Genomic DNA, 17,941 nt, shown 5'->3' on the forward strand with positions numbered 1-17,941 from the left:
GCTCAAGGCTAGTGCTCTACCACTTGAGCCACAGCGCCACTTCCGGCTTTTTTCTTTTTGCTTATGTGGTGCTGAGGAATCAAACTCAGGGCCTTGAGCATGCAAGGCAAGCGCTCTACCACTGAGCTACCTTCCCAGCCCGGAAAAGGGAGTCTTAAATGAGCTGCCAATCAAATATGTCCGTTATCATTTTTAGAGTAGTTCCGTTATAAAGATGTTTTTTAGACCTTTTGAAGTGGGAGGGGTGTTAGGTTTCTGGTCACATAATTACAGAAGATAAAGATCTAAACTACTCATCTTTACAAAGAATTTGGAAGTGAGAATTTGGCTTTGTTTCTAATTTAAACTTGGCAAAAACCAAATTTATTATAATTCCTATACTGATAGGTGGACTTCACCATAGTTGAAGGAGTTTACTCCTTTTATTTAAACTGTAGGTGACCTCTGGTGGTGATCCTAGTTATTGTCAGTAAGCATTATTGATGACAATCAGAATATACAGTTTGAATGAATTAAGATTCCACAGGTTCACAAATGACACATTTACTTGTGTCTCTCATACTAGGCAATAACCTTAGGTTTTGTTACATTTGTTTTATATCTAGTATTTAAAAGCTATATCTAGTTTAATGTTCTGAAGAAGGGACAATTGCTGTATATTTCTCATGTGTGCCATCCTTTAGATATGTTTATTCTTCAATTTAGCCAATATTTAATCCAGAACTAGGTGCTAGGTAGGTTCTAAGGTTATTCGAAGTTTATTTGTGCTTAGGGATTAAACTCTTGTGATGTTTGATATTAAGATTATTGTTTCGTTACAAGATTTTTGCCTTAAACTTGTCTGAATGGTCACAATTGTCACAGGGTCCAGTGTCCTAACATCCATGATCATGCTTTTTTTTTTGCCAGTCCTGGGACTTGAACTCAGGTCCTTGGCATGTCCCTGAGCTTTTGCTCAAGGTTAGTGTTCTGTCACTTGAGCCACAGTGAGTGTTCATGTATTTTAAGAGATGATTGGTAGTTACCTACTGTTGACTGTGTCTGCCTAGTAACATTGAAGCAGTATGTGTAGCAATAAACTATGCATGGCTATTGGGTACAAGACTTTTCATTTCTGGAGCGAAGTTCGAAAAGAAAATAAGCATATTGGTTTACCATTAAGTATAGAAGGAGCACCTGCATTTATGGTCTCCCATTTCAGTGATTCTTCTTTTTATGTCAGTTGTAGGGCGTAAACTCAGGGCTTGGCGCTGACACTTCTTTTGCTCAAGGCTAGTGGTCTACCAATTGAGCCATAGCTCCACTTCTGTTTTTTTGGTGGTTAATTGAATATCAGAGTCGCACTGACTTTCCTGCACGGGCTGAATTTGAACTGTGATCTTCAGATCGCAGCCTCCTGAGTAGCTAGGATTATAGGCGTGATGAGCCACCAGCCCTGTGAAATAGAGTTTTAAAACACCAGTGTGTTAACTTCTAATTGAATCATTAACTTTAACTTGTAAGAAAACATATTTAGGATGAATTGTATATAAAGGGATTGTTTACATTATTATTTACTAATATAAACCCTTTGGGTAATGGAAATTGTATGGACTTTTTTTTCGGGTCCCGGGGCTTTGAGTTCAGGGTCTGGGCACTGTCCCTGAGCCTCTTTGTGCTCAAGGCTAGTGCTCTACCATTTGAGCCACAGTGCCACTTAGAGCTTTTTCTGAGTAGTTTATTGGCCATAAAAAGTCTCACCGACTTTTCTACTCAGGCTGGCTTCTAAGAACCAAGATCCTCAAATCTCAGCCTCTTGAGTAGTAAGAATTATAGGTGTGAGCCACTGGTGCCTGGCCATTTTTATTGTGGTTATTTGATTGATTGATTGATTGATTGTGTGTGTGTGTGTAGATGTATGTGGAGCCTTACTAGGACAAGCAACATGTACAATGAACGAGCCTTTAGAATTTAAAGAGAAATGGTTTCTTTGAAAGTAATTGATATCTAGTAATTTTTCTATTTTATTGATATGAAACTGGGACTCAAATTCGGTATCTGACACTTTTGCTTGACACTCTACCAACTGGGCCATGTCTCCATCCCCTGATACCTAGTAATTAATGTTTGTGCTGTTTAGCTCTTAACTTTTTTTTTATGCCTTCTACTAGTCTCTTGGTGATCATTTGAAAAATTAATACTCTTTCTTTCTTTATTTTTTTTTTTCCCCTAGAACTGGGGTTTGAACTCAGGGCCTCATGCCCGTGCTTAGTTTTTCTCTGCTCAAGGCTGAGATGCTCTGCCATTTGGGCTTAAAAAAATGTTTTTTTATTGTTATTATATAGGTGATGTGCAGAGAGGGGTTACAGTTAAATAAGTCAGGTAGAATACATTTCCTTTTGGGGCTGGGAAGGTGGCTCAGTGGTAGAGCACTTGCTTTGCATGCTTGAGGCCCTGGGTTCGATTCGTCAGCACCACATAAGAAAAAAGTCGGAAGTGGCACTGTGGCTCAAGTGGTAGAGTGCTAGCCTTGAGCTGAAGAGCTGAGGGACAGCGCCCAGGCCCAGAGTTCAGGACCCAGGACCGGACCCAAAAAAAAAAAAAAAGAATACATTTCCTTTTGGACAATGTCAGTCTTTCCCTCGCTCTTCCCCAGAGTTTCCCTCCCATTCCTGCCACTGCTGATGTTTTGATGGCTAGTTGGGGATGGGTCTATCCCAGGCTGCCTTTTGGATTGTGATCCTCAGATCTCAGCTTCCTGAGTAGTTAGGATTAGTACCTGACAACATTTCTTAGTAGAAATCTTGTTAAGAACTGGCTACCTAAACTATTATGCTCAAAACCTTGTTGGTTGGATGAAGTACTGTTGTTGATAGCTAAAGGACTCACAGTGCAAGTAATTTTTACCTACCTCCTTGTTTAAAAATTGACATAAAATGTTTTAAATGATTTTGTCCACAGTCCTTGTTGGCTCTTCATTTAACTTCAGTAGTCTAATATTTTAAAGTCTTATACTTGTGCAGTTTTTTATTTTCCATGGAAAGATCAATCTGTGTACTCCATATTTAAGAGTTATCTTTGTAGTTTAGCAAAAGGCTTAGTACAGAGCAAGATGAGGGGTTTCTGGGCCATCTTTATATTGGTTTGGTGAATGATCTTGCAGGAATTATTTTTTTCTAACTGTAAGTCTGTGCATTCATGTGTGTGTGGCAATATTGAGGCTTAATCTTAGGGCCTGGACACTGTCCTTTAGGTTCAAGGTTTGTGTCATAGCACTTGAGCCACAGCTCCACTTCTGGTGGTTAATTGGAGATAGGCATCTCATGGACTCTCTTGGATCCTTAGACCTCAGCCCCTTAATTAGCTAGGATTACAGACATGTGTCACTGGTACCTAGCCTTTTTTTACTTGTAAAAATTACCTGTAAAAAGCAGTGTTATTGTTGTCCATTTCCTCAAAAGCATAGGTTTTTACACGAGGAGTTCTAATTGAAAAGTATTTTGAGAGCCTTTTTCAGAAAGGTCTTTTATTCTAAAAATTGATTTTCTGACTTTTAAAAATGATAGGCCTTTTTCCCTCTATGTCTTCATATTTTATGTTTTTAGGGTGAAACATCCCATTTCTGGTATAAATGATATAATGGTATAAATGGTATAAATTTAGTTCTATGACTGTTCATCTTTTAGTAAAAAACAAACCATATATCCTTGATTTGTAAGTATGGTTATAGCAAATTTGGATAGTGTTCCAATACATAGAATGGTGAACAATGTTGCTTTATTCACTTGAAGTAGAATATGGTGAGATTTATTTAAGGTCCTTATTAGACATTGCGTAGGAATTCTACCCTAAGTGTGACATAGCAAAATGGTTGTAGAGGAAGGAATTTGATAGTGATTTGGAGAAGCTTTTAACTCCAAAACTTGATGGGAGAGAGCCTTAGAAATGGACCAGAGTCTTGAAGTTATTGCTTGTTCATTATTTTTGGTCTTCTTTCCATATGTAAGTCAAAGATAATAAACTTGGAGAATTCATTATCCAGGTCTGAGATTCTTAGAGGCTGCTTTTATTTCTGTCTTTAAAGATGGAAAAAAGGAATAGTTCTGATTTTTTTTCAGGGTAGCCAGAAAACCTCTAAATAATGCCCCTTTAGAAAAAATGACTTCCCCATGTGTGATTAAAAAAAGATTCTGGAACTTCTCATTGTGTTCATTTAAAGTGACTAAATACACTAGCCTCCAGCTGCTGCTGAGATACTGAAGTTTTCCTCAGGGATCATAGGCTGGTAATTATGGAGTCAGGCCCAAATGGGAACCTAATTTGTAAGCCTTATCTGATAAATTTTTTCCACATCTTTTCATTATGGCAGAATGTCTCAGAATTAGAGGCTTTTGATCAGCTACAAATACTTAGAAAATCACAGCCCTGAAAGAGCTACCACACTGAAAATTCCTTGTAAGTAGGTTCCCATAAAAGTAGCTCAATTTTCTTCAAAATGGATATCTTAGAAAGGAGATATCTTGTCTGCCAGACTGATCTTATAGCTTTTCTTGCAGTGAGGAAGAAAATTTAATAAAACCTTGAGGTTTATTATTACAAAATCGGTGGCTTTTGGGTATAGATAGGAATTTTGTTTGTTTTTAATCTCCCTAGTTTTACTAACCCTTGTTTGGTTTTGTGACATTTTTGCCATCTTGTTCTTCAGGTGCAATGCTTATTTTGGAGAAAACATAAAGTAGGCCAAGTGGCTGAAAGGAGCAAGATCTTTGTAAACGGCTTACTTAATAACTGTGTATTGGATGTGAAATGACCTTTCCATAAGTATTGTTTGGGGAAAGTTCTGAGGTCTCAATAGTTTTGAGATTGAGATTGGACTAGTAGGTGGTTTTTTTCTTTTGATTGCTTTTTGTTTTGGTTGGTCATAGTGCTTGAACTTAGGGCCTGGGCACTGTCCCTGAGATTTTGTGCTCAAGGCTTAAGCTACCACTTGGGCCACAACTCCACTTCCAGTTTTCTGATAGTTAATTGTTGATAGGACTTTCCTGCCTTTGCTGGCTTTGAACCGGTATCCTCAGATCTCAGCCTCCTGAGTAGCTAGGATTTCAGGCATGAACCACTGGCACCCAGCTGACTTTAAATTCTGTTAAGGTCTGAAATAATAGTTGCTGCAGTATATTGAACATATGCAATTTTTTTTTGGTACTGTGTCAATTAATTTGCCTTGCAGTTTTCATAGTGGTCAGTAATGTTGTTATGACCTGCCTCTTTTTGGCAGTACTGGTGTTTGAACTCTGCCTTGAGCTTACTTGGCTAACTTGCTCAGCTGGCTAGGTCTAGGGCTAGGCTCTTGGGCTAGCCCTTCTTTTTGCTAGTTATTTTGGAGATGAAGTTTCCTGGGCTTTTCCGCCAGGTATGTTTTTGAGTCACAAACCTCCAGATCTCAGCCTCCTGAGTTAAGTTGCATTATAGGCATGAGCCACCAGTGTGCCTGGCTTTAGAGCTAAGACTAGTAGAATTAAAGGCTAATGTGTCCACAGACCTACTGCTTGATAATCTAGATCTGTCACTTCATATTCTGAATTTTGTTAATATTTGTTCTTCATGTTAAGAGTACTCGTCATTTAAATTAAATCCAATTTTAAGTATCAGTTCTACTGTAAGGCATTCTTGCTTTTACCAGCTAGAAGCTTTGGAGAGAATTGAAGTAGCATGTGATTGGTATTATTTTGTAGCCCAACCCCATTCTCCAAGAAACTTGTATAATTCAGTAAATGTTGGTTGTAGTTTCCACTTGGGCGACTTTTGTACCCTAAGGGCTGAAAATATGGACATTTTCCAAAATATTCAAATTACTTTTGCAAACAGAATTGTATAATGAGTAGTAAATCAACAATGCTGATAATCTAAGTTGAATCTGATATGAAGACATTTGTTAAAACTGTTTTTGGTTTTTAATATAATTGAAATCAGATCAATAGGAGATTTTCTCTGGGCCATCCAAGGAATGGAAACATTAATATATATACATATAATGGTCTTTAAAAAACTGGAATACTTGCATTGCTTGCACAAACTTGTATTAAACTGTTATGTGTAATTCCTGCTTGTTTATTCTAATTGTGCTGATAACAAATCTGAATACCAAAGCCAAAATTCTTTGTGTTTTGGTTAATTAATGTATGCTGTAGTTCTCATAGCATGCTATATAAAGTAGTTTATTTTCTTTGTTGGTACTTAGCAGTGTTACTTCATTCCTGGAATGAAAAAAAAAAGCACTCCTCCAATCTCTTACTGAGATCTTTGTCTTGTCAGTTTAATAATTAAGAATATCCCTAGGCTGACTGGGTGTGTGAATATATTGAGTGTTTGGTTCTGTTTTGAGAATTTCTTCTTCTGCCACTGGGTTGTTTTTTTGCTGCTATGGAGATCCGAAAGATGTTGGTTCTAAAGCAGTCTAGATATTTTCATGGTTTTATTCCTAAACTTTGCAGGTTTCCCAAGTGACCTTAGATATGTTTTTAGCACACAGGGCTCTGGAGTACTATTAGGCAGTTATTTAAGTATAGGGCTATTTTAACATGTATAGTTTATGCTGTAGATCAGACCATATAGTTCATGATAGATATATGCATATATATGTATGTGTGTGTGTGTGTATATATATATATATATATATATATATAAAGTTATATACATATGACCTTATTGACACATCACTTCTTTAACTTAAAAATAATAGATAATGTAGTGCTGTTTCCCTAACATGTTTGTGACTATATTATACAGAAAAGTGGACTTACCTCTTTGGTTTCTTTTCTGAATATACTTGTCTTTCAAATTTTACAAAGACTGAAAAGTTCATTTGGTCTTATTCCAGTAACTTGAAATGTGGCTCAGGAGGAGTTGTGTCATGGAGAAAGGATCTGTGTAGGACTTGAAGTTCAAGGAACTGCCAGTATGTCTGGATTTCTTTCAAGGGCTTGCTTTATGAACTAACAGTGTCTTTTGTATCTTTTTTGGGAGTGGGGTGGTAACTGGTTACTCTGGGCCTGGCTTCTGCCAGGCTAGTGCTGTTGCCACTTGAGCCAATCAGGAAACCCATACCTAGTTTTAAGGATGGAGTTATTGGCAATAGTTGTATTTTTCAGCGCATAAAGAATACAGAAAACTTCTATGAACTTTGGAGATTAATAGTATGCAGCTGAAGAGCTGACTTGGCAATTTTAATTTGGTTGTCTTAAAAGTTGAGAGTTACCAAATTCTTGTTTCTCTTTGATTTTATTTTTTCTTTTGAGTACTCAAGGCACCTTATTTCCCTCTGGACATAATACTTAGAATTACTTGGATCCAACTTTTACTCATGGTTTGTTCCTTTAATGCTACACTAGAATCGTGTGTGTGTGTGTGTGTGTGTGTGTGTGTGTGTGTGGACATAATACTTAGAATTACTTGGATCCAACTTTTACTCATGGTTTGTTCCTTTAATGCTACACTATAGAATCGTGTGTGTGTGTGTGTGTGTGTGTGTGTGTCCTGGAGCTTGAACTCAGGGCCTGGGTAGTGTCCCTGAGGTTTTTTGCCCAAGGCTAGTGCTTTGCTACTTGATCCACCTCATTTCTAGCCAGTAAGAGTCATGGACATTCCTGCCTGGGCTGGCTACAAACCTCCAACCTTGTAGTCCTCAGGTCTCAGCCTCCGGAGGAACTAGTATTACAGGTGTGAACCATCATTATCTGGCTCAGAATAGATTCTTCTTTTCTTTTTTCTTTCTTTTTTTGGTTGGTTATGGGTCTTGAACTGTGGCCTGGATGCTGTCCCTCAACTCTTCAGTTCAAGGCAAGTGCTCTACTGCTTGAGCCACAGCACCACGTCTTGTTTTCTGGTGGTTCATTGGAGATGAACAGACTTTCCTGCCTGGCTGGCTTTGAATTTTGATCCTCAGATCTCAGCCTCAGCCTCCTGAGTAGCTAGGATTACAGGCGTGAGCCACCGGTGCCTGGCTGGGATGCTGCTACTGTTGCTACTGCTGCTGATTTTTGTCTCATTATGGCTGACCTCAAACTCAATCCTATGTCAGCCTCCTGAGTACTGGGATTATAGCCACGCCTGCTGGCTCTGCTTTTCCTGGCTGTGTGACCTCAGGAAGGCTGTAGCTCCTCAGCTGGAAAACTCAGATGGAGCAGATGGAGGACCGGTCTCCTCCCAGACTCTCCCTCCCCTAGCTATTGCAACGATGAGACAAGAGCTCCTGAAAGTCTGAGGCTGTGCCACCACACAAATCTTGTTTATGTTTGTATTATTTCCCTAAGAAGTTCTTTTTTGTTTTTGAAAAATGTACTCTTTACTGACTTATGTAATGTGACCCCTCTGTATACTCCCTTTATAATAACAATAAAGAATATTTTATTTTATCGGTCATGGGGCTTGAACTGTGGGCCTGGGCGCTGTCCCTCAGCTCTTCAGCTCAAGGTGAGCGCTCTACCGCTTGAACTACAGTGCCACTTCAGTTTTTGGATGGTTTATTGGAGATAAGAATCTTAAGGACTTTCCTGCCCAGGCTGGCTTCAAACCACAGTCTTCAGATTTCAGCCTCCTGAGTAGCTAGGATCACAGGTGTGAGCCACCAATGCCTGGCTCAGAATAGATTCTTAATCAGAAGAACTTTAGTGGCAGCCTAGACTGGCTTATGCACACCTGGTGACTGTGTTGAGCATCATGGATTGTGACCTCCCCCATCCCAGCCCCACCCCAGGTTACGTTTTTTTTTTTTGGGGGGGGAGGGGAGTTAGTAACAAGAATTTATTTAGTATAACAAGATACAAATAGGGAGAAATTGGAAAAAAAAATAGAAAGGGCATTTTTTGGTTCCCATGCAGGAGTGAAGGATTCAGGTTGTGACTCTTAATTTAAAATTATATAGGCTTCTAAAAAGGCTGCTGTGAAAGATGAGACACATTTTAGCAGAAATTTCTCCATTTCCGTAGGTCCCTTTTCTTACCATTTCATACTAGGGTCACTGCACAGTGCTTTTGTTCTTTATTTGCTAGACAAGCACTGCAGTACTTGAGCCAGGCCTCCAGTCTTTGCAGTGGTCTTTTTGTGGAGACTTCAGAATACATGTTTTCCCCTCGCTGAGCTTCCTGGAAGACTGTCAGGTTAGTCTTTTAGAAATGATTTTTATGGTAATACACCCTGTTGCTGGCACTGGGTTGGTGTCTACCTCTAGTACTCCATGCAGCTTCACCGGTAGCTGGCACTAGTCGAAGCCTCTCCTTGACTTGCCTTCATTTCTACTTTCCTTGGTGCAGTAGGGCCTTATATTGTTTTGTTCCTGCTCCTTTCTTGACTGGACTAGACTACAGCTTTAAATTCTATTACATTATTAGGTGGTCTTTATTTTGAAATACTTTGAAATTCAGTTATTTTGATTACTGGTTATCCTGTTATATCTTTTAAATTAGTTTGGGACAAAGTCTTTTACTCTGGTTTCTTCTAGTGGTGGCTTATTTAGGTCTGCAAATTAGTACGTGGACTTCAGTAAGTCTTTGAGATGCTAAAACAACTTCTTCTTTTATTTTTTGGTCAGTCCTAGGGCTTGACTGGGCCTGGGAACTGTCCCTGAGCTCTATAGCTCAAGGCTAGCACTCTACCACTTGAGCCAGCGTGCCACTTCCAGTTTTTCTGGTGTTTAACTGGAGATAAGAATCTCATGGACTTTCTTGTTTGGGCTGGCTTTGAACCGCAATCCTGAAATCTTAGCCTCCTGAGTAGCTAGGATTACAGGTGTGAGCCACCAGTGCCAGGCTCACTTGCAGGGTTTTTTTTTTTTTGTTTTTTGTTTTTTTTTAGTGCTTAATTAGAGATTAGAGTCTCACAGACTTTCCTGCCTGGGTCTGACTTTGAACTGCAATTCTGAGATCTCAGCTTCTGAGTAGCTAGAGTTACTGGTGTGAGCTACCAGTGCTCAAAGCTAATGTTTTCTTTTCCTTTTGAAATCAGAATTTGCTACTTTGTCTAGGCTGGTTTGCCTCCTACTAGTGACCTTCCTGCCTCAGCTTTGGAGTGCTGGGATTACAAATGTGTACATCACACTTGGCAAAGCTTTTATTCTTCAGAAATAGTAGGCAAAGCAGTGCTGGTTTGCAGTAGTTGATTTTACTGTTGTTTTTAAGATAGAGACGAAGTTAACACAACCTTGCCAGACCTAAGTGATTTGTGTGATCTCATCCATTATAGTAAAAGTATCATTTGGAGACATTAGAAACAGCTATTACCCAGGTGCTGGTGGCTCAGGCCTGTAATCCTAGCTACCTAGGAGGCTGAGAGCTGAAGATCATGGTTTGAAGCTCGTCAGTCCACAGGGAAGTTCATGAGACTCATATTTCCAATTAACTACCAAAAAGTTAGAAATGGCAGTATGGCTCAATGTGGTAGAGTATGAGTCTGGAGCACAGGTCCTAAGTTAAAGCCCTAGGTATGGCACAAAGAAAGCAAAGCAAACCAAAACAACTCCATCTGTTAACAGTGCTCAATAGAATGTACTGGTAGAGGGCCCTATGAACATTTAAGAGAAACTTATTTTCAAAGTCTACATAATTAGAGAAAACAAGGAGTATATTAGTTTCCACCCAAAAGAGAGGTTTCCTTAAGACGATTACTATTGAAATTAGCAACCATTTGCCTCAATAAAATTTTAAGTAGTAATTATCAGATTCTAGATTGTAATGGTAGCTCACAGAATATTAAAGGGAAAAAGAGGGTGAATAATTTTGAGAAACACTACAACTATATATGAAAACAGCATAAAGTACCTCAGTGAAAGCTGTTTTCAATGGGGTGCTGGGGGAAGAGGGCAAAAAGTCTCTTGTTATGGGGTGGGTGCTGGCAAGATGAGGTTAGGCCAACAAAGGTGAAAGAAGATGAGTATGAGCCAGTTCAGGTGGCTCATACCTGTAATCCTAGCTACTTAGGAGGTCAAGATCTGAAGATTGAGCTTTGAAGTCAGCTGGTGGTGCAGGAAATTCCATGAGACCCTTGTCTCCACTTAATCAGCAAAAATCTCAAAGAGGAAATGTGGCTCAAGGGACTGTGCCCAGACCCTGAGTTTAAGCCCCAGGACCAGTCAGTGTGCATGTGTACACTCATGGAAAAAAAAAATATGAGGGTAGGGATGAGGTGGGGGTGGGGGAGGGAATAGACAACAGTGGTGCTGATCAAGGTAACCCGACTTACGGATTGTAGCCTTTTTGTACAACTACTTAATAACAAAAGAAAAAAGATGAATATGGTTGAAAAAGATTGTTGACATTTATGAAAGCAGAATAGTGTAATGGAAGAGTAATGGGGGGACTTGTCACAATATCAAAATGAAATCCCCCTTGTACAGTTAATGTTTGTGAATAAAAGTTCTACCAGAAAAAAAAAGTTCTACCAAATACTGATTCTTACATAGTTGTTTTTTTTTCTGTTTGTGATTTGAATTCAATGAAGCAACATAAATAAAATGTTAAAGACAATGTTTTGCCTGGCAAAGGTAGCCTGTGTGTCTGTAATTTGAGCTCTCAGGAAGGATTGAGAGAGTTCAAGGCAAGCCTGGGCTACATACAAGACTAGAAAGCTTGGCTGGGGAGTGGCTTTAGTAGAAAGTTTACCTAGCATACATCAAGACCTGAGTTTAATCTGTATTACTGTAAGACATGCCTATTTGTCTTTTACACACACACACACACACACACACTCTCTCTCTCTCTCTCTCTCTCTCTCAACCAAAATCTTTTTCATACTAATTGGATTAAAGAGAATGCAGCTGATTTCCTTTTTTTATTTATTTATTTATTTTTTTGCCGGTCGTGGGGCCTGAACTCTGGGTCTGGGCACTGTCCCTCAGCTCTTCAGCTCAAGGCTAGCACTCTACCACTGGAGCCACAGCGCCATTTCCAGCTTTTTCTGTTTATGTGGTGCTGAGAAATCGAACCCAGGGCCTCATGCTTGCAAGGCATGCACTCTACCGCTGAGCTACCTTCCCAGCCCATGCTGATTTCCTTAATGAGTAAATATAAACAGTAAAAATTAACTATATCACATATCTTAATTGAAAAAGGAGATAACATGTCTTTGCTTTATATGCTTATCTATCTCGGTCAGTCTGTCTGTCAGTCTGCCAGTCAGTCAATCTGTCTGTCTGTGTCTGTCTGTCTATCCAGTCCTGGGGCTTGAATTTAGGGCTTGGGCACTCACTGTCTCTGGGCTTCTTTTGCTCAAAGTTAGCACTCTACCACTTGAGCCACCGTGTCCTTGTAGTCTTTTCTGTTTATGTGGTCCTGAGGAATGGAACCCAGGGCTTTGTGCATGGTAGCACTCTACCACTAAGCCACATACCCAGCCCTATATGCTTAGTTTTTAACTTAGAAGGAATTGGAGGCAAACATAGCTCATGTCTATACTCCTAGCTTTTTAGAAAGCATAGATCAGAAAATTGAAATGGGGCTGGGAAGGTGGCTTAGTGGTAGAGCGCTTGCCTTGCATGCCTGAGGTCCTGGGTTCGATTCCTCAGCACCACATAAGCAGGAAAAAAAAGCCGGAAGTGGCGCTGTGGCTCAAGGGGCGCTAGCCTTGAGCTGAAGAGCTGAGGGACAGTGTCCAGGCCCAGAGTTCAGGCCCCACAACCGGACCCCCCCCCCAAAAAAAAAAGAAAATTGAAATGGAAACATTTGTTTTTTTCTTGTCTTCTTTTTGTCTTGTTTGTTCATTTATCTGTATTTGGGAGGTGCAGAAATGGAGGGACAAAGGTGGACAAATGCAGCAATGGTATTTGTTAGACACTGTTGCAAATTAACTATATAACTTGATGGAGATGTAAGGGGAAAACTGGGAGAGAGTGAGGGAAGGGCTGATACTGTCCAAAAAGAAATGTACTCATTACCTTACTTATGTAATTGTAAGCTCTTCTGTACATTACTCTCATAGTAACAATTTAAAAATTACAGAAAGTCTGGAGGCATGGCTACATGGTAAAGTACCTGCCTAGCAAGCATGAGACCTTGGGTTCAAACTACAATACCACCAGAGAGGAAAAAAACAACAACACATTTAAAACCATATAGTGTGAGCTCTCTTTAATTTCTAATAGTAACCTTTGTCATTTTGAAGTTATGTTGAAGTGAAATATGTATGTTTAAGAGAAAATGCCTTATTTATTTACAGTGTATTCCAAGCCACCAGATCTCAATTTTTATTTATTAGAAAGCCAGTTTTAAACCATAGCTCTTTCTCTATGTACATGTGTGTGTGTGTGTGTGTGTGTGTGTGTGTGTGTGTGTGTATTTTTTTTGGGGGGGGGTTGTTTTTGTCAGTACTGTAGCTTAAACTCAAAGTCTTTGCTTGCTTATGGCTGGCACCCTTTAATTTTTTATTTATTTTTTGGTCGGTCGTGGGGCCTGAACTCTGGGCCTGGGCGCTGTCCCTCAGCTCTTCAGGTCAAGGCGAGCGCTCTACCACTTGAGCCACAGCGCCACTTCTGGCCTTTTCTGCTTGTGTGGTGCTGAGGAAGGGCCTCATGCTTGCAAGGCTACCACTGATCTACCTACCCAGCCCCCGCATCCTTTAAGTTGAACCTTGCCTCTAGTTGGGTTTTCGGTAGTTAGTTGGAGGTAGACATTCTTGGATATTTCTACCCAAGATGACTTTGAATTGGGATCCTCCTGATTTCAGCCTTCTGAGTAGCTAAGATTACAGATGTGAGCACTGGGCTGTTACAATAGTTTTGTAACAAGTACTTCCTAATCCCTCTTACCAACACAGCACCTATTTTTCTTTTTCTTCTCCTTTTCAGTCTTGATCCTCCATGAAGAGAAGCAGTCTTTACATGTATAATTTTGTATTTTACATTTTAATTTTACTTTATAAAAATTGCACACTGTTGGGACTAGGAAGGTGGCTCAGAGGTAGAGTGCTTGCCTTGCATGCATGAGGTTCTGGGTTTGATTCCTCAGCACCACATAAGCAGAAAATAGCCGGGAGTGGCGCTGTGGCTCAAGTGGTAGAACACTAGCCTTGAGCTGAAGAGCTGAGGGACAGGCCCAGGCCCAGAGTTCAGGCCCCATGACGGACAAAAAACAAAAAAATTTGAACACAAATTAAATATTCAACAAGCAGTTAACTGTGGTGTAATAACTAGCCATAATGACACTGTGCAATTTTTTCTTTTTGGTCAGTCCTGGGGCCTGAACTCTGGGCCTGGGCGCTGTCCCTCAGCTCTTCAGCTCAAGGCTAGCACTCTACCACTGAGCCACCTTCCCAGCCCCATCTTCCTCTTTCTCTCCTTTTCTTCCCTCTCCTCCCTCTTTCACCTTTCATTTAAGGTCCTTCTGAAATTATGTTAACAGTAAATGAAGATTTTTTTTTTTTTGGTGCTTGTGGGGGCTGAACTCTGGGTCTGGGTACTGTCCCTCAGCTCTTCAGCTCAAGGCTAGTGCCCTACCATTTGAGCCACAATGCCACTTCCAGCTATTTTCTGCTTATGTGGTGCTGAGGAATCGAATCCAGGGCCTCATGCATGCAAGGCAAGCACTCTATCACTGAGCCTACTTCCCAACCCATGAAGACTTTTTTGAAGCCTTAGATTTATTTATTTTATTTTAATAGGATAGAACTTTGATAGACTTTAGTAATAACTTAAATCAGTTTAGGGCATTTTGAAAGTTTTTTTTTGGGGGGGGGAAGGGGTTAGTCATGGGGCTTGAACTCAGGGCCTGGGCTCTGTCCCTGAGCTCTTTTGCTCAAGGCTAACACTCTACTACTTTGAGCCACACCGCCACTTCCGGTTTTCTGGTGGTTTATTGGAGATGAGAGTCTCAGGGTCTTTCCTGTCCAGGCTGTATTTGAACTGTGATCCTCAGATCTCAGCTTCCTGAACTAATCCTCAGCTCGGATTACAGACATGCCTAGTTTATGACAGTTCTTTGTATACTATGTCACTTGATTCATAAATCCTGAGGGTGTTAAGGTTTTGAGAAGTGACTTCTGTAAATTCCACTGAAGTTATGCTGGGAGACCAGATTCTGTGGTTATCAGTAGTTGTCATACTTGGTCTCTTTAGTCAGCTCTGGAAGATTCTCTGAATCAATGTTAGTTCCTCTTAATGTACTGAATAGTATGATGAGAATATACAAGTGATTAAAAAATTTTTTTTGTTGGCTCTATCATGCCAGTCATTTGATTATTGATTACATTCCAGTGACACTAAACTTGGATGGAAATTTGAGTCATCAGGTAACAATACTATCAACCCTGATCATGCTTGTGATTGTAGCATCTCTGTGTGTATTACTGCTTAACAAACCAAGTTTTTGCTCTTGAGAGTTCTGGCAGCCTGTGTTGCATGTGTAAGCACTTAACTAAAGTCTTTTGAGTAGAGCAGTTTTGACACCCATTTGGTGTCAAAACCATCAGAAAACTGCATTGATACTTTCCTATGCAAATATTGGTATTGGTATGGTCAGGCAAGTTTAGTCTTTAATAGTCCCCTACTTTGCAGTTTCTGCAAAGACATAGGCGTGGTACTTGTGATGTTCTGTTGGAGCATCATTTAATGGGACATTACAAGGAAAGATAAGGTCTCTTTTATTTCCAGGGATGGTAGGACTCCCAAGCTTTTCTTCTCACTTTGTAGGTCTTGCAACAGACATTTAATACTAATTCAGAAGTGATGTGATTATGAGGCTGAAATAATATCTCAGGTGGGCAGGATTGTGTTCAATGGTGTCAACATGCTTGACCATCAGAGGAAGTCAGTTCTTCTAAGAAGTTGGTTAGTGTTAGAAGTATTAGAGCCTGAGGATAACTTAGTGTCAGTATGATAAGGCTAAGTTAGTCACTGCTTGCTTTTATGGCCTTATTTATGGACTATCCATCTCCTTTGCTTTGATTGGATCAGTTCCCACTTGTTAACTTCCTTTAGAATGGTCAAGTCTTTTTTTTTTTTTTTTTGGTCGGTCGTGGGGCTTGAACTCTGGGCTTGAGTGCTGTCCCTGCGCTCTTGAGCTCAAGGCTAGCGCTCTATCACTTGAGCCACAGCACCACTTCCGGTTTTCTGGTGGTTTATTGGAGATAGGAGTCTCATGGTCTCTCCTGCCCTGGCTGGCTTTGAACCTCGATCCTCAGATCTCAGCCTCCTGAGTAGCTAGGATTACAGGCATGAGCCACAGTGGTCAAATCTTTTAATCCTTTTAATTGCCTAATCTTTTCTTTTTTTCTTTTCTTTTCTTTTTTTTTTTTTTGGGTCTGGGTGCTGTCCCTCAGCTCTTCAGCTCAAGGCTAGTGCTCTACCACTTGAGCTACAGCGCCACTTCTGGCTTTTTTTCTTTTTGCTTATGTGGTGCTGAGGAATCGAACCCAGGGCCTCAGGCATGCAAGGCAAGTGCGCTACTGAGCCCCCTTCCCACCCCCGGCCTAATTTTTTTTTTCCTTTTTTTTTTTTTTTTTGGTCAGTCGTGGGTCTTGAACTCTGGGCCTGGGAGCTGTCCCTCAGCTCTTCAGTTCAAGGCTACTCTTTTCTTAAAGTGAGTCTTGTCAGCCTTTATCTGTGGCTTTTTGTCTTAAAAAAAAAAGTACTGTTAAGCTGGGGCTGTTGGCTTGGTGGTGGTGGTGTTTGATGCCCTTGGTGAGATCAAGGCTAGGATTCTGCCACATAATCGAGGTAAGAGTCTCTTGGACTTTTCCTGCCTAGGCAGGCTCTGAATTATAATCCTCAAGTCTCAGCCTCCTGAGTAGTTTAGGATTACAGATATGAGCCACCAGTACCCAGCTTTATTGTAATTGATTTTTAAATATACATAATGGTTGTTGATTGTCAATAAGTACTGCACATCTAGGTTGGTTTAATTTTGCACAGTTTTATTTATTTTTATTTTTTATTTTTATTTTATTTTTTTGCCAGTCATGGTGCCTGAACTCTGGGCCTGGGCACTGTCCCTCAGCTCTTCAGCTCAAGGCTAGTGCTTTACCATTTGAGCCACAGCACCACTTCCAGTCTTTTCTGCTTATGTGGTGCTGAGGAATCGAACCCAGGGCCTCATGCATGCAAGGCAAGCACTCTACCACTGAGCCACCTTCCCAGCCCCTAATTTTGCACAGTTTTAAAAGCCAGTCACTTGTCACTATTAGTATAGAAGAATTCTTAGACAAATAGGGGAGAACATGAAATTGACACTGGTAATTACTGATTTCTCAATTAGAAAAACTTCATTTTTTCTTTTTCTTCCTTTCCTTTCTTCCCTCCCTCCCCCTCTCTTTCTCTTTTTCTCTTTCTCTCTCCCTCCCTCCCTTTCTTGTTACGTTCTTCAGCTCAAGGCTAGCACTCTCCCACTGAGCCACCTTCCCAGCCCTAACTTTTTTACTACTTGGTTTTAGATATGAGAAATAGAACATGAAGTGGAACTGGAGCCTGGCTTAAGTGGTAGAGCTCCTACCTTGAGTGAAGAAGTGAAGCAAGAGCGTGAGGCCCTGAGTTCAAGCCCTGGTATTTTTTTTTTTTTAAGTATTTCTGGAAACCAAGCTAAAGAAGTGCAAATAGTGACAATTATATTAGTTACTTGCTACTTACTCTATAGAGCACACTATGTAATAATGAAGATTGCAGTTGTTTAAGCCCAACAATTTCTATATATAGGAGCCAGGCATGGTGTCCCTGGACCTCACAAGCTGCAGTCAGCATTTCTCCTGGTATTATACTCATCTCAAAGTTGAGTGGGGAAGGATCTGCTTCCAAAGTCACTGTTAGACTGAGGGACTCCATTCCTAATGAACGGTGTGTAGAGATCTTTCGGTTCCTTGCCAAATGGGCTTAGTGTAACACCTGTCTTCAAAGTGAGTAAGTTGGAGGGTAAAAGAAAAATGTAAGCAAAGTAGTTGCCCTGTACTTCTGTAGCATACTCCTGTAACATCCCATCACATGCTTTATGTT

The 17,941-nt window shown here is 40.3% G+C and overlaps 1 protein-coding gene across 7 annotated transcripts in view; it reads left to right on the forward strand.

Annotated features, from left to right (window-relative positions):
- Positions 1-17,941, forward strand: part of Pum1 (pumilio RNA-binding family member 1) — a 92,949-nt gene that overhangs the window by 604 nt on the left and 74,404 nt on the right. The gene's annotated exons all lie outside the window — the stretch shown is intronic.

This window comes from Dipodomys ordii, unplaced genomic scaffold (assembly GCF_000151885.1).
Source record: "Dipodomys ordii isolate 6190 unplaced genomic scaffold, Dord_2.0 Scaffold6, whole genome shotgun sequence".
Classification (NCBI taxonomy): Eukaryota; Metazoa; Chordata; class Mammalia; order Rodentia; family Heteromyidae; genus Dipodomys; species Dipodomys ordii.